Source organism: Vulpes vulpes, chromosome 13 (assembly GCF_048418805.1).
Source record: "Vulpes vulpes isolate BD-2025 chromosome 13, VulVul3, whole genome shotgun sequence".
Taxonomy (NCBI): domain Eukaryota; kingdom Metazoa; phylum Chordata; class Mammalia; order Carnivora; family Canidae; genus Vulpes; species Vulpes vulpes.
This window is the reverse complement of record NC_132792.1, coordinates 15,858,917-15,880,030: the sequence shown is the minus strand read 5'-3', so window position 1 is coordinate 15,880,030 and position 21,114 is coordinate 15,858,917. Positions and strand designations below refer to the sequence as shown.

Below are 21,114 nucleotides of genomic sequence, written 5' to 3'. Positions count from 1 at the left end.
CTTTGTCTGGACCTCTGGCCTGTGTGTGCAGCCTGGGCCCACTTCCTCCCTCTGGCTGGTCTGTACCCTTTGTATCCTCTTGGGAACACTGTCTTCACCTTCCCACATGGCATCTATGGCAATATCACAGGTGGTGGTGCATGGTCTTTCCACTACTTCAATATTAAACTGCCTTTTTTTTTTTATTTGCCAAGTCTGAACTTGAGATCAAACTCTATTGTAAAAAGGGGAATAGAAAGGAAACAAACTGAATGCCTGCTACATGCCAACCATTGAACCACGCATGTTATATACTCTACCTTGTTTTAAATTATTTAATTCTCCCAAAGACCCCACGTGGTAGGCGTTTTTATACCTATTTTATGGATGAGGAAATGGAAGTTTCAAGAAATTAACTTGCCTGAGTTATACAGGAAATGGCCAAGCTGCGATTGAAAGCTGGGTCTGAGTGACATCAGACCCCAGGGACTTGCCACATCACAGTGCTGGAGTGTTAAGAGCTGGTGTTGGGACGCCTGGCTGGCTCAACTGGAAGAGTGTGCAACTCTTGATCTCAGAGTCGTTGGTTTGAGCCACATGTTAGGTACAGAGATTACAAAAAAAAAAAAAAAATCTTTAAGTGCCTTAGCAAATAGGATACCAGGGACACTAGTTCTGCATTTCCTTCCAGAGTTGAAGATTTTGCTTATGAAAAGCTGCACAGGTAAAATTACTAACAGGAGCATTTTTTTTTCCTTTCCAAGGTGCTTCTTGGCATGAATGCAGCTTTTCATTCTTAAGATACTTGCCCTCTTGCAGTTTTGTCGCCAAATCCCATCCCCTTCTACGAGGGAAGAAAAAAATTCCTGTCACAAGAGAGATGGCCACATTTGCTAAATCTTCATAATCTTACTGGGCCATCTTATGTCACGGGAAAATAGTCTCACTGAGATTTCAGTCTGTTGTGTGTGTGGTGGAGAATAACTAGCTATTCTCTGACAAACATGCATGATCTGTCAGGAATGGCACTGAGTAAAGATACATGAGTAGTCAAGTTAGGCTAACCTATGATGCCGTGACAAGCAAACCCCAATATCCTACTGCTTTAATAAAGCAAGGTTTCTCTCTTGCTCTTAGGAAGCTCACTGAAGGCCAGCAGCTCATCAGGGTGGCTTTCTTCCAAACTGGGACTTAGGGATCCAGGCGGCTTTGATTTGGTAGCCACATCATTTGAAACAATTGGCTTTCAGGCTGCAGGAGCATAGGAAAAGAAAATTAAAGGGCCACAAATGCACTCTTTAAAGGTATCCCCTCTACTCATAGGACCTCACCTAAGTCTAGGATGCTGGAAAGCCAGGGGATTGGGGGCATCAAGGGGTAGGGAGCGGTATGTGAATGTTTGGTGGAGTATTAGATATACCTATCCCATGAAGCCCAGGACTGGCTGTGATACTTCAGCAAATCATTGTTCCCCTCAGCCTTGCCAAGTATCAGGGAGTAAAGAGGATCGGTGGCAAAGCCCAGACTTGAACAGAGCTTCCTGACACGTATGCCATTTGGGGCTCTAAAGACAGTGCTCAGTTGTCTCACCCGGTGGGATGTGGAGTGCTCCTGATGCACGGAAAGACCACCAAACATTAAAAAGAAGAAATTTTTGCAACATATTTACCTTTCTTATATTTCGTACAGTACAATTTGGTTTTACATTGAACATCCAGTGCGGCATAAAGAAAATGAACATGAGTGAGCCCATAGTTACGGCCATGTGCTCACCATGATGCCGAGCCCAAGAGTCACTCTGACGGCCCACATTTACTTCAAACATGCAACGTGCCAGGCAGATTCTCAGCTGTATGTGGATTAGTGTATGTACCCCACCCAACTCCCCTAGGAGGTCCTTACTTTCCTCCTGAGAGAGGCCTGATTATCAGCATGTAAAAGATAAGGAAACTCTGAGGCTCTGGGAAGTGACACAGCTAGGAAAGGACAGAGGCCAGCTTCACAGGCAGATCTAGCTGATTCTCCATTTGCAAGGTTGGGAGTACGTTGAGGGATGCAGGAAAGGCCAGGGATTAAGTGGCGGTGCCATTCACACAGGTCGTTGAATGCTCTGGGGGTATTCAGCAATGCCTCTCCATTCCAAGGTGCACCGGAAGTGTTATGGATGCTGGACACTCTGTTTATCCATACAGGAAATAGTCAAGTACCTACTTTGCATCAGACACCAGGCTAAATACTGGGGATACTACAGTGGTGGATGACATACTGCTTCAATCTGGACCTATTCATTTCTCTGTGGGACTTTCCAGATTAAAAAAAAAAAAAAAAAATCTTTGAAAGAGAAACTTCAGAACCTTGATCATTCCTGCCCAGGAATGACCATGTATTTAAGTTTTGGCTTCAAAAACATGGCATGTGTCACCTGGGCTCCGCTTGGAAAGTGAAACCCTCTTCAACCAGTTGATCCTTTGATTAACCAGCCCAGCGGCTGCTCTAGATCCTGTCTTCAGTCAGCCAACCAAAAATAAAGCCAACATTTGAGATTACCTAGTCCAAGCCTCTGAGGGTTTGTAGTGGAGGAAGCCTCTGCTCTCTCTAGGTTGTGAAATGTTCCAGGCCCTTCTCCTTTAAAATGTTTCAATATCAAAGCTTGCTCCAGAACAACAGATTTTACCAATGATACAAAAAGTGTTTTGCTCCCTCTTCTGCAGCTTCCATTCAGGAAGTGTTAAGGATACAGTGTTTTACTCTCATAGGCACTTGACACCTCTGACCAATATGCCTTTTCACTACCCCAGGTGCTCAGGGCAAGAGACCTGACAGCCTCATCTCCCCCCTAACCCCCAGATTTGAGGGAGTGGTTAAAGCAGCAGCCATTCTTCCCTCCATCACAGAGAAGGTAAAGGACACGTACAACATCAGATTACTAGCAGTGAAACCTGGGCTACAACCCTGTGCTTTTTGCTTGTGTTTCACTGTGTGTGTGTGTGTGTGTGATTTTCTTGCTTGTTTTTCAGTATTTTTTTGCCAAGTTCTCTGGCAAAGCTAATCATTTTAGACTTCCAGGGTTGGGTGGTGTTGGTGGGAGAGATAGATACCTATATATGTCTATCTATCAAGTGGTTCTGAGAACTTCACATTTTTTCACTCAGGGCTTAAATTATGGAGTTTGGTCCCCAGAAAGTCATAGTGTGACTCAGTTATCTCCTGGGAGGGGAAGACTTGGTTTTAGTGACCCTGGTAATCCAGTGAGGGAGCCTGCGGGGCTCGATGTTCCAGACTGAATGTGAGAAGCTCTCTGTCTAGGTGACCAGGCTGGATCCTGAGGTGTGGGCAGCCTCCTTCATTCTGAAATCCTGGAGGAATCTTGTCCTTTTGCCGCCCACCAACCTTTGCTTTGCATGAATAACAGGCATTTGAATTTACTTATGGGAAAAACAAAATGCCTTTGACTCCTCTAGCTCATCCAGTGTAGCTAGAGTCCGTGTGTCTTGCAGGTCAGATGACCTTGACCACAGAAGACACCAGCCAGCATTATGCCTCTCATCCTGGCTCCATGCCATCCCACCCTCCTCTCCTGTCTTGGGTTCACATGGTCATGGTACCTGGGGTGGTGGTGGCCTCTAGCTTTCCTGCTCTGCTAGGCACCCTCCAAGAGAAGCTGGTGCCAAGCCTACAACCCCTCCTGGGAGGGTGGTAAGTGTGTCCCAGACAGCACAGTGGAGCTCCAAGCTGTAGTGGCCACCCCTCGTGCAGAGTAGTTGCTCAGTAAATATTTGTGGAATTTCTGAAGCAGGCAGCACCAGTGAACCCACAGTGACCTGTATCCGGGACACAAGCTGTTGGAGATTTGGCACATGGGTCATTTGTTCTGGCAACTAATGAAACATCTTTGCACCATGTGCTATCAGTAACCCTAAGTGCAGGTTAACAGCAAAAGCTTGCATGAGTCATGAGAATAGCTAGTGGTCACTTAAGAGCCAAGTCTTTTCCCAAAGGAGCAGAGAGAGCAGTGGCGGCTGGGGAGGCAAAGTGGGAGGGACAGAGGAAGAAAACATATTAAACTACGAGAGCAAAAGAACAAAGAATACAGGTTTCCTCCCCCCCCAGGTGAAGACCAGGTGAGAGGCTTGCCTGAAAGACTTGTAAAAACAAAAGAAAAACCTGCCACTGGAAGTCCTATCATGTGTAGGCAGGTGTTCACACACACACACACACACACCACACACAGCTGAACCATAGTACAGCTAAAAAGTTTAGTATTTTTGAGTCTTTTCTTGACAGGACATGGGTATTGTGCGCAACTTTAATAGAAAATATGCATTGAACTAATAGTTTTGTAAGTTCCGAGTTATACTCAACTCTGCAAATCCAGACATTCAATGAATGAAGAGACTATGTTGTGTTTGTTCAAAATTACAATCCATGAGAAAATTCTTAATCCTAGGTTTGCAGAGAGGCACTGTTTATGGCTAATTACCTACTTCATTATGGGTACCTATAATAAAACTCTCAGGGTATAGTGGGCAAAGTATCGTTTTTAACAAAAATAATTACTTGAGTTAAATATATTCCTGCAAATTTCCCATAATACCCCTTTTTGTGAAATGAGTTTTATAGGTTGGGACTTGACGTCTTTCCTCTCAGGCAGGATTTTGACACGGAGCTTATATTTGGGGACTCTGGGAACACAGGGGAATGTTTCCATTTCAGAAGAGAACTCTAGAAACTAAGGAAGCAGAGATGTTTGGTGTCCTCCCCCCACCCCTCAAACGCAGCTTCGGAGGAAGATGGCTGTCAGTTCTGGACAGTCGTTGTCTTTCCCTTCAGATGAGTCGACATGGAATTTTTCCACTATTCTGGAATGAACGAACGTGTGGCCTGAAATTCCATGCACAGATGCAGATCAGGAGGCCTGGGGTCACCCAGCTCAGCCACCCACACTACCTGCTGACTTAGGGCAGGTCATTCTTTCCCTCACGAGCCTCAGTTTCCCTGCTTGTAAAGCGGGGGTGGCCTAACAGCCTTCAAGTCATTTTTCTCCTCCGCAGTCTGCAGGGTAGGGTCTATCCGCTCCAGGTTGCCAGGACTTGTGCAGGTAGGGCTACCTGTCAGAAGCCAGCTGCCACCCTGGCTCCCTTGCCGCAGCCTGTTGACTCAGATCTTTCTGGAAGCCTTGTACAAAAGAACTCGACTTTCCACCGAAATTGCCCATGGAACTATGGTGACGTTTCCTTGGAAAACCCACGTGGTGTTGAGCAAGCAGCCTGCTCCACGCAGCTGCTGATAGTCCAAACTCCCAAGGCAGTGGGTCTGCAACTGATTTACAGGGAAGCATCGAGAAGGGGCGGCTATGGGGGGGAGGGGGGCGGGGTGCTGGCAGGTTCTCAGGTCCTGGGTGCCTGGCTGGAAAAATTAATGGGCCTTCTCCGTGAGGGGGGCAAAGCTGGCCCGGCCTGCCCTTCTACCCCTCCTCCCCTCCTCCCCTGGAATGCCGTGTTTATTTACGGCTCTGTGGATCCCTGTTTCTCTTGGGAAATCACTTCTCCCAGGGCTGGGGGAAGCTGGCAGGATGTGTCCAAAGAAGGCTCCCTTCCCCCGCAGCTAGAGCTTTTGGGAGACCAGGGGGTGGCAGCGGGAGATGCTTTAGGAGGAGAGGAGGAAGTGGGCCTGCAGGTGGTGTTGGGGACTTCTGAGTGGTCAGCGGGAATTGACACCCTCTCCTTCCCCCCCTTTTCCGTTCTGAGCCTCAAAGGAGGGTGGGGACTTAAAAGTGAAAGCAGCCAAGCAAAAGCAGCAGGATTTCCCTCTCCCTTCCCCCACCCCACCCCAGCAAACAACCCCAAAACAGGACGCCAGGAGCAGAGGTGCGAGGGCTCTTAGGTTAGTAGGTGGTGTGAGCCAGACTTGGTGGTTTTTACCATCTGGCGTCTTTCTATTCAAGGCTGTGATGGTGGCTCCGGGCCCACCTCACATTCGGTGCTTCTAGTCGCTTCCTCCAGAGACTCCCTTCTGGGCTCTGCTGTTCCCTCCACCGGGAAGCCTTCCCTGAACTGGCCTCCACCCCCTGCCCCTCTAGGCCAGGGTTGCTCTATCTCAGCACTGCCGACCTTTGGGGTCAGATTTTTCTTTGTCGCCGGGGCTGTTTTGTGCCTGGTAAGGTGTGTAGTGGCTTCCCTGGTCCTCGTCTACCAGACACCAGTGGCACCTTTCCTCCAGCTCTGGGGACCCAAAGCACCCCCAGATGCTGCCAGATGCCTCCTGCGGGGCGAGACGGCGCCCTCCCTCTGAGAGCCACGGGGGGGGCCAAACCACATTCTTGGTTCTGTTTTCTTCACAACCCTCTTCATTCTCTGACGTGATCTCGTTTTTCTCTCTTGATCCCACTGGTGCTCCACCCTAGCAGCACATTATATTCACCTGAGAAGCTTTTTTAAGAAAAATCCCAAAGCCAGGCCCCACCCCAGGTAATTCAATCAGGATCTTGGGAGAGACTCTGTAAAAGCTTCCCCGGGTGAGTCTGCTGGCAGCCTGGGCTGAGGATCCCTGCTCTCTCCCTCTGTAAGCCACCCCATGACGGAGGCCTGAAGGTTGACCACAGTTTTAAGCACGGAGGACGATGCTTAGCACATAGTAGGACTCAGCCCTGAGATCCCACTAGTGAGCAAATGCTCCAGAGGCCCCACCGTCCCTGGTGGGTGCTCTTTACTCTTTCACTGTTGTCACGCATGCGTTCAACAAACATTCACTGAATGCTTGCTACATGCCAGGTGTGGTGCTAAATGCTGGGACTGCCAGGCTGAGTAAAACTCTAACCCCTCTTCTTGGCGCCTCCAATCTCCTAGGAGGCAAATATGCAAAATCCGAGGCCCGTAGAATGAGATCATTGCTAGACTGGCGGTATATAGAAAGCAACTAGAACATAAACCAGGGAGTTCCTAAAAAGACACCGGAGAGGAACCTTGGTTCGCTTAGCGAGGTATTTTGCTTACATTTTGACACTCAGACATCACAGCAGCCCAGCAAGCTGAGGTGCAGGGAGGCCGCATGACTTCCCATAGGGGTCACCTGCCTGCATATGGTGCCGTCTGGCCTCACCCAGATCCGCCTCCTTGAAGGCCCATGTTCCTGAGAGCATATGCTGCTGCATCCAGAGCCAGGACTGGAGCACAGGATCTGGAGCTCCTGTGCGTGCACGGACCCCTTGCAAGCAGGTGACCACGGTGGGCATCTGGGGCTTAATCCACGGGCACCTCTGGGCCAGTGGAGGCTGGGGGCCCCTTGGCTGAGGACTCACTGGTGCCCATCAGTCACTGCTCTGGGCTGCCCCACAAGTGGCTGTCATCCTTCAGGCCTGCCACTCAGGAAGCAAAGTGGGCCTGGAAACCAGAGAGAGACCCCAAGCAGGGGAACACAGGTGTCACTGTTAGAAGTGAGGCTGAAGGGCACTGGAGGGGGAAGGGAAGCATCTGCTCAGACCCTAAGGAGGGCCTCTCAGTGCCATCCTTCTTTTTTTTTTTTTGGAGTTGTCAGTCTCATTTCTTGAGCACCTGTTGCAGATGGAGCACCAAGCTAGGTGTGCAGGTTTGAGATTGGCATCCTGTCCTAAAGGAGGTGACTGTCAGGCAGGTGACCAGTGCGCGCTCTGTGAAAGCCTCGCCAGTGCAAACGCCGGCATGACAGTGTGCAAGGCCCAGCTGCTCAGCGCAGGGGTCCCAGCCCCCTCCCATCATAACCTCCACCCCCCCACCCCCCACCCCACCCCCGCCAGGTCTCTGCTCCCAGAGTTCTGAACTGTCTGCAGCTCTTGAAAAAGCTGCTTCTCTTCTTCTCCCTCTGGACTTTTACACATTCCAGTCGGTCTTCCTCATCTCCCAGAATAACTCCCCATTGTTTAGGAGGAGGGTTAATATCACCTCCTCCGGGAAGCCTTCCCTGACTAACACACCCATCCAGGTGCCCTTGGCTATATTGTCACGGCCACTGTTCTTATCAGAGTAGTCGTCACACGAGATTGTCACATCTTTAAGCTTTGGGGAAACTGTGGATGCATGTCTCTTTTTCACTGGGCATTCAACTCAGCCTGGGTGTGAAAGCTAGGTATGAAATTTGAAACTCAGCTTCATGGCTACCTAACTGGGGCCCAGGTTAGACTTTAAGCCTCAGTTTTCCAATCCTTAGAGATGGGCACAATAATGCTTCTCCCTCAGGGCTGGTATAGGCATTAGAAACTTATGAAGACTGCCTAGAACACAGGGGCAAGAGGAGGGGTGGCCACTGGAGCTTAAGACAAGCTGTGTTATGTGCTAATAGTAAGAGCCAACATTAACCACCATATGCCTACTATGGCCGGCCACTCTTCTAAACCATTTAAGCCACATCTATGGGGGTATTCCTATTTGTCCCATTTAGCAGATGGGAGAGTGAAGGCACAGATTCATTGGCTCCGAGTCCCAGAGTGGATGTGGGTCCTCACTGTCCTTTGACTCTGATCTGTGCTGGTTCTTCCCACTGGTAGAACTCACTTGGAAGCGCTGGGGTGAGGATACCTGCTGAACAACCCACCGGGGCCACCGAGCAGAGTGGAGATTGATGGAGAGGGGGTCCGTGGGGTGAAGGGAGCCAGCAAACACAATAGGCATTGGTGAGTGGGAGCTGCTGCTGCGTCTGCAGTCACCCTGCTCGCTGCAGTTGGGACACCAAAGTATGGGGCGATGCTGGCTCCTCGGCCGGCTCAGATATTTCCACTGACTGATTAACTACCAATTGAAGCCATAACACCTGGACCCTAAATGGGCATATTTACTGAGTAGTGAAATTGAAAATCTCATCCATTTAAGCTTCTGGTAATGTAGGAAATAGTTCACTCCTAAGAGTTTTAATACTATTACATATTTGTTGACTCAGTGAATTCTTTTTGACATTTATTCAGGATTTCCAGACTCTATGGGAAGGAAAGCAAAACACCATCATCAAGGTTATAGGTGGAGATAGAAAAACTGGGTTTTCCATTCAGATTGAAATGTTAGGCACTTGCAGATGGTCTTTGAATTTTTTTTTTAAGATTTTATTTATTTGACAGAGAGAGCATTTCCATGCAAGCAGGGGAAGCGGCAGGCAGAGGGAGAAGCAGGCTTCCCATTGAGCAGGGAGCCCGATGTGGGGCTTGATCCCAGGACCTGGGGATCGTGACCTGAGCCAAAGGCAGATGCTTTGCTGACTGAGCCACCAAGGTGCCCCTGGTCTTTGAATTTAGATTGAAAGATTAACACTCCGGTCTGAGACTACCCAACCTGGATGCCACAGGTGACGTCCTGCCCCGTGGGTGCCCCACAGTCAAGAGAGAGCTCACGGCACTGACACATGGGGCTTAGGGCAGACCAGGGTGTAGGAAGCTGGCCTGGCCATGGAAGGCTCAGTAGTAACAGCTGATGTTTGCTGTGCTCTTCATGTGCCCAGCCCTGTCCCCAGATGTTAACACAGGTTTAGTCATTCAATTCTCATAACTGCCTTGTAGGGTGGGTTCTGTTAGTAACCCTATTTTGCAAATGAGGAAACTGAGGCACCAGGAAATTAAGTAATTTGCCTGAAGTCACCCAGGTGATACGTGGAAGACCCCTAATTCAAGTCCAGAGTCTGACTCAGAATACCGTCTCTTAACTACAGCGTTATTGCCTTTCTGTAAAATGAGGCCCTCTTATTTTACGAGTGAGGCTCAGAGAGGTATAGTGACTTGTCCAAAGTCACCCAGCCTTGTTAGCAGGAGAGTTCAAATGGATCTCAGTGACTGCCTCTGACTCTGAGCCATCCTGTCACCTTGCACTCCTCACTTACCTTTTTTTTTTTTTCAGTTTACTTACTCATCTGCAAAATGGGGTGAATAGTGATACCTTTGAATCCTTTTTTTTTTTTTTTTTTTTTTTCCTTTGAATCCTTTTAAGAGACTAATAATCATTTCTGTCCTGACTCCTTTTCGATACGAGGATCACATAACAATGCATGTGGATGCCTTGGGTAAACTGCAGGGTGTTGGAACGGGGTTCTAATAAGTAATAACAGCATGTAGAAAGAACTGGCCCTGGTCAGCAGAGTTCAGAGCACTTGGGTTAACCCACATGATTCATCATCCATAACCCATAATCATCAGCACACTCCTTCCAGATTTACAGCCGAATTATCAGTTATAGCGAGGGGAGTAGCTTGCCAGGGTATCAGAGCTGGTAAGCGCACTTACTTGAGATTTGAACCTGACTAGTCTGGGGTGGAGCTCCTAACGAGTCGCTCTATTATTAACAAAGCTGTCGATGTTACGTGTTGCACAGCACACTCATTTTCGCAAGCACCAGCTATAACCATAAAATAAAGGAAAAGCCTTTCTTTATGAAACCTGAATCTGGAAGGGACTGGTCTTTTTTTTGTTTCATTTTGTTTTTTTTTTTTGCAACATCCTAGCAGAGAGGAAGGATAAATGCCTTTTGTACCATCTTCTAGGATGAGAGTAAGGAAGCTGTGAGAGGGCTCTGGGCCTCAGAGACCTGCCCTCAGAAGTCACATCAGCAGCTGTCTCGTCACAGAGAGGGTAGAGATGGCTGACGCGGCCAGAAGAGGGAAAACACCCGATGAGACTAGATAGAAGTGCTGAAAACAAACCTCCCCAGGGCGAAGAAAGCTCGCTTAGGTGTAATCCCAGGGTGTTACTTAGCTATGTCCACCGTGAGGGATTTTAGATCATAGGTGATCTCAAAAGCCATTGTGGGCCTAGGTGCCTTATGTGACCTGAGCCACGCCCTTTACCAGGCCCCAGACAGGTCAGCTGTGGAGGGTGAAGTGTAAGAGCAGGACTGGTGGGGGCTAGGGGGGGCAGACCAGTTTGAATCCAGACTCTACCCTTTCCCTGCTGGGTGACCTGAGGCCACAGTGTGCCACCATTTCTTCATATGTAAAGAGGAGCAATCATTCTATCTGCATCAGCCAATATTTTTGCAGATTAGGGGGATCCTATCCTTCGAGAAGTAGCCACCAAAACAACCAGAAACGGAAAGAGTTAGAAAAGGTTGCCTTCGGGGACTATGTTGGAGGGGATTAATTTTTATCATAAGCTGGTGGTTTTCATTATAAGCCTCTGTAGTATTTCATTTCTTAATTATGAGCATGTATTTCTTGGCTAAAAATAGTTTTAAAGCATTTTACCAGATCATGTAAACCCAGCCCTGTGCAGAAGGCTTGGCAAATAGTAAGAGTTTAATAAATGCAGGCTGTTAATTTCTGGGTACCCGGTCGCTCCCTGTCACTAGTTCCTGAGTGCTTCAGGAAGGCAGTCCAGGCGTGCTGTTTGAGCTGAGAGCAGCGGAGCATTCCAGAATTACAGTGGGCAAGGGGGACAGGTGTGGTTCAGACAGATCTCTTCCCGCCAGATGAGTCGTTTTGCTTCCTTATCTTTATGTCAACTCACCCCCCTGCCACCAGCTTGCTGGAGAAGCAGGCAAGACCTCACTACAGGAATCGCCTTGCCCCTGGACTCAGCTAGTGATGGTTCCCCAGACCACGTCTAAGGCCATTTGGCCAGAGCTGTGAGAGGGAAGAATGGTGGTCAATAGAACCTAGCATGGGCTCACCAAGATCAGACTGAACCAGATTTGCTTCATTTTTTTCGACAATGGCTTTGGGGCTGGTAGGTGAGGAGAATGCCAGGAGTCAAGCCTCTCTGGTTTTCATCAAGGTATTTGAGAAAGCCATGCATGAGCTCCTGGAGAATGCGATGGAGAAACGCTGGATGATGCCACTGGATAAGTTTGCAGGTTAAATGGCCTCGCCCAAAGGTGTCGACAGATCTGAGTGAGGTTGTCCGGATTGAGGTTCCTGGTGGTGAGCCTGGGTGTCTGGGTTCATCCCTACTCCAGCCTCAGTGCTGGCTGTAGAAGCCATCCAGTGTTCTTTTGAGCCACGATGATACATGAAGACCCTTCACCTCTAAAAACCTCAGTTTCCTCATTTGTAAAACAGGAGATAGTCACACCTGCCTCCCTGGCTTATTCTAAGGATGGCTTGTTGGAGGCCCAAGGCCAGGGGAACACCTGGCTGTACTGTGCCTGACACCTTGCAGATCTTCAGTCTCTGGGCACTTGCGTTTCACTGTGGTCAGAGATAACACGAAGCGGGGAGCGATGGTGAGTCTGCTGGATGATAGACACAGCCTCCTAGAAGATCTCGAGATGAATGAGCCAAATCTAGTGACTTGTAGAACAACCTTAAGTCCCACATGAGTGAGAGACAGCTCGGAGGCACCCCAGATCCTGGGTGGGAAAGGCTTTAGGGACTGCAGGCCCAGAGGCACTGGCAGCAGGAAGAGGGGTGGATAGATATCCCTTACCAGCATTGGTAGCAGAGTGTGTCCGGAGTGACTGAGCTGGTAACAGTGCCTCTCTTCTGGGTCACAAGGCTCATTGCAGAATTGTGCTCTGTTTGGAGTGTTGTCTGCAAAGTGGGACATCCACAAACTAATATGTGGAAGGAGAGCGACCAGGATTGTAGACAGTCTGGAACCAAGGAATGTAAGGCTTCTCTTGTCAAACTTTGGAATATTTGCTTGGAGTTTTCGGGGTCAGTAAGTGTCATTACCCTGTTACCTGACCAGTTTCAGGACCAATCAAGAGAAACATGAGAGTCAGACAAGTGGAGACAAGATCCACCTTGTTCCCCAAGAACCAGGCTAGTGAGCATGCCTTGCATACATCTGCTAGCTAGAAGGTCTTTCTAACACCCCTGGTCCTGCACTCCACACCGTAAAGAACCCAACGAGGGAACTGTGAGGCTTCAAAGCAGACGCACCTACTTGGGCAGTGCTGCTCTGTGATGGGGAGCCAGAATAGGCAGAGAAACTGCATCTGTGACACTTGCAGGTTAACTTCACTGAGTCGAGAAATGGACCAGTGACCCATCTGCTAACCAGATGCTTTACTCCACTTCCAGGTGAACGTGGATGGAAGAGGGGGGTGGAAACAGGTCCAGGGTGTCTGGGTGAGGATCCTTCCTCATGGAAAGAAGACAAATGAGGAGCAAGAATCCCACATTCACATTTAGGAAGGCTGTCCAAGATTCAGTCAAGCACCTTCTCTCGGTATATCAAGTACTCTCCTTTACAGCTATTCATTCATTCATTCATTCATTCATTCAGTGAATCAGCAAATATTTGCTTATCACCTCTAATGTGCCAGGTGGTCTTCTAAGCTCTTGGGGAACAGAACCAAAAGAGAATCTTGCCCTCATGGAACTTACATTCTTGGCCTGGGAGGAGACAAGACAATAAGTGCTATAAGTGATAATCATAAGTAAGGAAATCATGTGCTATGCTAGAAAGGGATAGTTGCTGTAGGAAAAAAAAATAGTAATCCAATATTTGAAAATGGTGAGGGAATGAGCCATGGGGCTACATGAGGAAAGAGCATTCCAGGCAGAGGGACAAAGCAGGGGCAAAGGCCTTGTGGCAGGAGTGTGCCCGAGGTGTGGGAGAAAAGCCAGGAGACCAGTGTATATAACAGAACACATGGAGGGAGAGCTGTGGGCCAGGAGACACGGGAACTGGATGGCCTAGGGCCTTTAGGGCTCGGGTCCGTCTTCACGTGGGATGCATCATTTGGTTCACAGCACATGAGGTGGAGTGATGTGATAGTTCTGTGTGACAGTTCTTCCTCTTATCCCTTTTATAAATGAATAAACTGAGATTCACAGCCAAAAACCCTCTATATGTTACAAGTGAGAAAATTATTACCCAGAGAGGAGTGACTTGCTCAAGGCCACAGAGTGGGCAAAATGGCATTGGGGCCTCCTGATTCTCAGTCCAGAGCCCTTTCCCCCACATTTCTGCCCCAGAAATGAACTTCCTTTGAAAGGGGTGACTCCAGGCTCTCTTGCAGATTCAGAGATAGATCATGGAGTTCTTGATACTGTGCTTTGTTGCCAGATCTTCCATGTGGACCACCAAATTTCCTTCCCAGTAAGGGGTTTGGCGTGGAAAAGCTGTTAAACATGCATGTCGCTAAATACTGGATGAGGGGTACCTGGGAGGCTCAACTGGTTAGGTGTCCGACTCTTGATTTCAGCTGGGTCATGATCTCAGCACCGTAAGATCAAGCCCCACGTCGGGCTCCATGCTCAGTGGGGTGTCTGCTTGAGATTCTCTCTCTTTCCTCTCCCTGTGTCTCTTCTCCTATCAAATAAACATATAAATCTTTTTTAAAAAGGAGAAGAAACAACACTGGATGCGGGAAAGTCCGTTGCCTGTAATATGACCATTGTAGCCATTCTAGTAAATTCTGACATGTGCTGATTGCTTCCTATGTACCTGGTCCTATTATGCACTTTTGACATATATTCATTCATTTATTCCTCACCATCTGCCTAAGGGATAAGTACTGGCCCTCATGTTACAGTTGAGGAACTGAGGCACAGAAAGATAAATTGCCCAAGGTCACACCACAAGTGAAAAACTGAGCTAGACTTTAAGTTCAGGCCTTGTGGCTTCAGAGTCTGTGCTCTTAGCCCCTCTGCTCACACAGACGGACCAAATCCAAAAGAGGTTACACCAGCTGCAGGATTCGGGTCCCCAAAAGCACGTGTCCATTTCCTGTGGGCAGGTGGGGGGTGAATGAGAGCCACCTTTCACTGTCCCGCATCCTTACCTGAAAGATGCTCCTTTCTCGAAGCTTCCCATCAGACACAGGGAGGGACTTTCAGAGCTTAATTGACGAGATGACTTTCAAACACCTGCCTATGAAAGAAGTCCTGAGTAGATCCAATCTCTTATCCCCTCTGTCGCTGAAATCATGATTGTCTGTGCTTGGAGTTATTTTAGGAGAGAAAGAAGCCATCCCCATGGGTTGAAAACAAGTCTCAGTATATGCAGATCTGTTCATCATAATGATGATGATGAGCATTTATGTGGTGCTCACACTTTCCAACAGGCTGTCACACTTAGTCATTATATCATTCGGTCTCATGAGGGTTCTGGATTGTCACCATTTTATAGATAAGGAAGCTAAGATGAATTGGGGAAGGTTACATGATTTGCTTAGTCACGCTAGTGATAAGTGAAGAGAGACTTATACCCAAGTCCATATCCAAAGTTCGAGCTACCACTCTATGCTGGCTGAAGAGCCACACTCAATTTATACACTATATTTATAGCCACTAAGACCACAGGTTTCCCTGCTATCCGGGAGCAGAGCGTTCCTATGAAACCTCTCATAAGCAGGCTGAAATGGCATAAAGCAAAGAAGCAATTACCATTAACTTATATGGGAATCTTTTTAGCACTCCCAGAACCCCAAAATAACCTCTCTCAGGCTTTTCTGATACCTTAGGACACATCTTGCTAATGGATGCACAAAATAAGTCAACATAAAGCACAGATGCTCACAGACACAGGTCAGAGCTCTAGTGACTTGATGCCCTTGATGCCAAGGGTCTGAGTGTAGGTCCCGGGGAAGGAGCTGGTGGGGGAGGGTTCCCTCTCCTTCCTCGGGGTCCAGCTGCCTCTATAACCACTGCTGCAAAACCAGTACGGGATGCTGTCTTCACTTTTTGTCTTTTATCCATAAAAGCAAAAGTCCTCTTTGGATTTCTTTCCATTAGCGAAATCGGGTATTAACGCAGGTCTTAAGAAAAAGTGAAGTGGCATAACACAAACTTCCACAAAGGGGCTACCTGTATATTCTTGAATCATGTGAGCCCCTCAACCCATTTTTTTTCTGAAAAAAAAAAAAAAAAAAAAAGCATAAAGAGCCATGGCAAATTCCAGGGCGGGTATTTACTTAAAGTCAAAAGATATTGGAGAAACCAATTTCTAGGATTGGGTCTCCACTAAAAAAGATTGTTTTTCCCCCCAGGATCTGGCTGGCTGTTTGTTTTTACTAAATTAGGTTGCCAATGGATTGACACCCATTGGCCATGTTCAGGAGTTTGTGTTGATATTACTGTTGTGAAAAAGCACATATTGGTCCCCACCATCTATATGCCTGCGACTCTTTTTTTTTCTCTCTTCCATTTCGTGCAACTTTTGCTTACAGACTACTTGGAATAATTGACACATTGGCTCAGGCCTCCAAGATTGCCAACTTGGAGCCTTGGATCAGTTAAATCAGTTATGACAGATGTGATTATTTACAAGAAAATAGAAGTCACTATAATTAGACCTTCTAAGGAGTACATTTGGGTGGAGAATAAGAAAGCACAAGTCTAATCTGGCATGATGTGTTTGGATTTCAGCGCTGAGCAGGTTCTTTTCTGCTCTGTGAAAGAAGGTGTTGGGGTGTCTCACACCCTCCACAGACGCTGCCATTTATCAATTCTCATGACAGAGCTATTGATAGATGGAAAGGCGAGGTGGTAGAGTGAGCATTAGATTTGGCACCAGAAGTGGTTTCGGTTCTCAGCTCAGCCACTTGTCCTTACATCAATATCTTTTTTTTTTCAGTCATACAATGGAGATAAAAAAAAAAAAAAAAGCAGCTCTATCTCATCATAGTGTTGAGAAAATTAAAAGTGATAAAGTAAGACAGGTGTCTAGCATTGAGCCTGACATAAGGCACCATGCACAAAGTTCCTACCCCCCTTGAGCATAACCCTCAATCTCCTTGAGCCTCACCTTTTTCATTGGAAAATATAAGTGAGAACCAGCTCCTACAATGGATGTGAGAGTTGAAGGAAATGAAGTATATGAAAGGGGCGTCATAACCTTTTGTTGCTATTTCATGCTTCCATCTTCCTATTATTATTATTATTTTTAAATCCATAATAGTTTCAATTTATTGCATGCATCATGGGCCAAGCACTATAGTAAGCGGGGTCGGCTTCTTTGTTAGGTACAGAGGCATAGTGCCTAGCACTCACAATACTTTTAGGGCCCCAGAAAAAGTTTAATTTCCCTGAAAATCAAAAGGAAAAAATGAATATAATAATAATGAATATAAAACCAAATATAAAAATAATAAACATAATGATTTATCTGGCCTGGATTATAGTCATCTTCATACCAGTGTAATATCAAAACCTATTTTTTGTTTTTATTTTTAAATTTTATTATTTTTTTCAATGCCAGAAGGGATCCACAAAGGCAAAATGTCTACGGCTCACAAAAGTCATAGTGCACCAGTTGGTTGTAGGATCTTTACAAATGTTAGCCCAGTCATTCTCAGGAAGGCTTTTTTAAAATTCGCACTTCGCAGATGAGGAAATTGAAGCTGCAAGAGGTTTAGAAACTTACCCAAAGCCACATGGCCAGTAAGAGGCTGCATTAGTCAGGTTGGGCTAACAGCTATAACCACCCCCAAATTTTAATCACTTAACACTTTTGGAGTTTATTTCCTGCAAACACAACTCAGTGTGTGTGTCTGGCAGACAGTCGTCCACGCAGTGATTCAGGGACCCAGGCTCCCTCCCTCTGCGGCTCCCCATTTGGTTGGCAGAGAAAGAACCGCCAAATGGGAGGGGTTGGGGGGGAGCCAGGGCTGGAATTGGTCCACATCGCTTCTGCTTGCATTCCATTGGCTGGTGCCTGGTCACGTGGGCACTCCCAACTGCAGGGGAGCCTGGGAAATGGAGTCCAGCCGCACGCCTGGCAGGAAAAGCTTATGGGTACTGGGGAGCACTCTCAGTCCTGGACACGGTGACAGTGTTGGATGCCAGCCCACGTCTTTTGTACACAAAGTCCATGCTCTTTCCACTCTATATAGCTGATTCTTGTCACGAAGCTCCTTTATAGGCCCTTTGCTCCAGCCAGACTTCCCCACTTGCTGTGCCCAGCACCAGACCTTGGCCTGCGCAGCCCCTTTTGCTTTGGTAGGTGCTGGAAGAGAAGCAGATGAGGAAGGAGCCCCTCTTACCCTGGAATCGTGCTCAGACTGGCTGGAGAAGGCTGCTGCCTGGTGCTACATTCTTTGCATCTCCCAGGCCTGAGCCCACTGGGTGCTTCTGGGCATGCACTAAAGCCAGGGCATCCCTCCCTGTGAGCAGAGGAGGGTTTCAGAGAGCAGGAGAAAAGAGGTTTGAGCCAGTGTCTTGGCTCGACCATGAGCCGCGGGCAAGGCATCAGCAGGAAGGGGGTGGTACCAGGTGATCTTACGGTACTCAGCTGCCACAGTCCTGGTATTGCTGGTTATTGGCCAAAAGTGAATCGTGCGGCCTGCCCTTAATCGGTTCATGTGTGTTATCCTAAAGGACAAAACCCCCGGAACCGCTGGAGCCAGCTGGAGGCCAGATGCCCTGTGGATGTTTCTGTAACTGTTGGGCTAGCCCAGTGACCCTGGCAATGTTCCAACAGCACTGGTGTTGGTGGGCACCCAGGTCCTGCAGGACCAGACCAACACCATCTGTTCGGAGACCCCTGGGTGGAATCAGAATAACTCCCTCCTCGGGAAGGCCTCAGCGGTCCCTACCTGTTCATAACTCAAGGCACTTGTTGCCATTCCACCTTCAGGTCCTGCATCGCCTCCTAACACTTGGCAGTTGGCACACAGCTCTCCTCCCATTCCCTGTTGGTCTCTCACGCAGGCGCAAAACCCTGCTTAAAAATGTGTCTTGCAACGAGACTTGGCATCCAGGACGCGCCCCGGGAAGAATTTGTTTTTGTTTTAATGCCGAGGACGTTTGCATGAAAACAGGATCTTTGTTGCTTAGGAATTGATCAACTCCTGCTGCTGCTTCTCTCCGCTGAAGTGCCAGCCCCATATTTGTCACAGGCAAGCAAGTAACAGTAGGGACAGCTGGGACGTCCACAGATAGAGGGTGCTGGCCGTACAGGGAGGGCTACAGAGGCCCCAGAGTCCAAAGAGAATCCAGAATCCATCCTAGGCTGAAAAGAACTCACAGGTGATAGATGCCCTTGGCTAAAGAACTGCCTCCTGAGTGAAGATTTTCCATGGATCTGGTTTGTTCTAGATGCTCAGGGGAGAAGAGAAGGGGCAATACATTTAAGACGTGGCCTCCACCTGCAAGCTAAAAAGTGACAGATGCAGGTGCAAGTGACAGGACCCAGGACATAGAGCAGAGAGATGTGAAGTGAGCTAGACAGACCGGGGGTGTGCTCCTTACCCACGGGGTAAGCGTGGGCATGCCACTTAACGTCTCTGCACCCCAGTCTCCTCACCTGCCAAATAACACTCACCTCTTGGGGTTATCATGAGGATTAGATGAGATGCTATACGTTGACTGGTTGGCATAGTAAGCACTCCATAAAGCCAAACGATTGTTATTAATATTAAAAATAACAATTCATAATAATACCAGATGCTCTCCGTCCTAAGGAAGAAATACCCAGATGGCCACAGAAGGCTATTTAGAGAAAGGACTTGAACTTGATTTGACACAGCTGTGTCCACTACAGACAATTCTTGAGGAGGTTTTGGAAACACTGTCCGAGAAATGGAAGTAAAGTGGCCCACGTGAACGTGGAGGGAGGTTTCCAGGCCTCCAGGGCCTCCTCCCCCACCCGCCCCCGCCGGCCCCCACCCATGTGTGGCCCCAGCCTGGCCTGACAGGCATCAGCGCAGAAGGACAGGGATGAGAGAGGCCTGGGGTGACAACTCAACGGGTCAGGCCCTTCCTCTTGCCTCAGGGCTGGGCTTCCAGAGGGTGGTGGGCCGGTTATGTCCAAATGCCCACGAGACGCTGGCCACCTTTCTCCTCCTGTGTCCGTAGCATATGCTCATCACAGCCGAGAGCCTGCAGAAAATACCTGCTTGCCAGAGCCCCGCTCCCTTGCCTTGCCTTGGCTTGCCCACCCGCGCCGGGCTTCCCCTCCCATCTGCCCGTCCGAGGGCGTCCATAAATCCAGCTTGCGGAGCCCTCAGGGGCTGGCAAGGCTGCCACGGACCTCAGTCACATCTCGATGGAAACAATGGAAAACCACTTGGCAAAAAGAAGGGGTGACCTAATGTTTCGTAGCAAGAATACATTTTTTCCTCGCCATTCTTATTCAGGCCCCGGGGGGGTCGGGGGGAGCCGGCTGCTCTCCAGCTCCATGAGGCTGCACCTCGGGGGTTCCTCCTTCCTCCCCCCCTGCTCTGACCAGCCCCCCAGGGGAAGCAGCGGGAGGCCAGGCTGCCCGGCTGTGTGTGGCCCCACACAGGCCCTGGAAGGGCAGACTGGGCCTTACCTTCCCGACTGGTCAGGCGGCGCTGGTCCCCTCGGAGGCGAGGCTGTGGCCGCAGGGGCCTGCGGGAGGCCCATATATGGAGCCCGGGGAATGTGGCCTCTGGCAGGCCGCCTGGAAAAACTGGCCGTGTTCTGAGGGCCAACTCCGCCGAATTATAAATAGCACCCCCTCCCTCCCCTTCCAGCGGGCTGGGTCTGTCACTGAGGGCTCACCGGTTGAAGTTAGAGAGGACTGAGAGGGACAATGGGGCAGGGAGCAGGCAGGAGGGGGACAGGCCAGGGCCTGCTGTGGTTTCAGCTGCTGGCCTGAGAGTGACAGAGACCTGTCACCAGACCACAGGGCTGAGAGTGGGCCACATCTGGAGTAGTGGAGTGAGCACTGATTTAATGCATTTTTATAAGACAAATAAATATTGAGGGGAAACGAGGAGAACCTCTAAGAAGATGGTTTTAGAGCCTTTAATAATAATAATAATAATAATAATCATCATCATCATCAGTTGCCTCAGAATATGAAAGCTTTCTCTCTGGTCCCAAAGGTCAACTCTTGTGGCCTCTGAATCAAAACCTAAGAACAGGGCAGCCCTGGTGGCTCAGGGGTTTAGCACCTGCCTTCAGCCCAGGGTGCAATCCTGGAGACCTGGGATCGAGTCCCACGTCGGGCTCCCTGCATGGAGCCTGCTTCTCCCTCTGCCTGTGTATCTGCCTCTCTCTCTGTGTGTGTCTCTCATGAATAAATAAATAAAATATTTTTTAAAAAAGCAAAAAACCTAAGAACAGCCTGTCCCATAGAAGCCTATCCCTAGAGGCTTCTCCTGGATGGCTTCTCAGTGGGTTTTTGTGTGTCTCTGACTAGAGGGAGCAGGAGCACTCATACTTCCCCACAAAAGTCCATATGTTTTGCTCACCACTTGGAGGGTGATGAATTTAGAAGGTGTTAGAAAATAAAGAAATGGAGTGTACGGCTCTGGCTATGGAAAGCCGCCC

General features: G+C 48.6%; 1 protein-coding gene and 1 long non-coding RNA gene across 2 annotated transcripts in view; one reads left to right on the top strand and one right to left on the bottom strand.

The window, feature by feature from the left end:
• The window catches only part of ZHX2 (zinc fingers and homeoboxes 2), a 162,643-nt gene that overhangs the window by 12,909 nt on the left and 128,620 nt on the right, over positions 1 to 21,114 (top strand). The gene's annotated exons all lie outside the window — the stretch shown is intronic.
• LOC140595138 (uncharacterized) lies at positions 9,815 to 20,175 on the bottom strand. The gene is made up of 5 exons (XR_011996522.1): positions 20,129 to 20,175; positions 14,658 to 14,746; positions 14,037 to 14,185; positions 13,180 to 13,263; positions 9,815 to 12,605 (listed from the first exon to the last, which is right to left on the bottom strand). It is a non-coding gene; the product is annotated as an uncharacterized lncRNA (long non-coding RNA).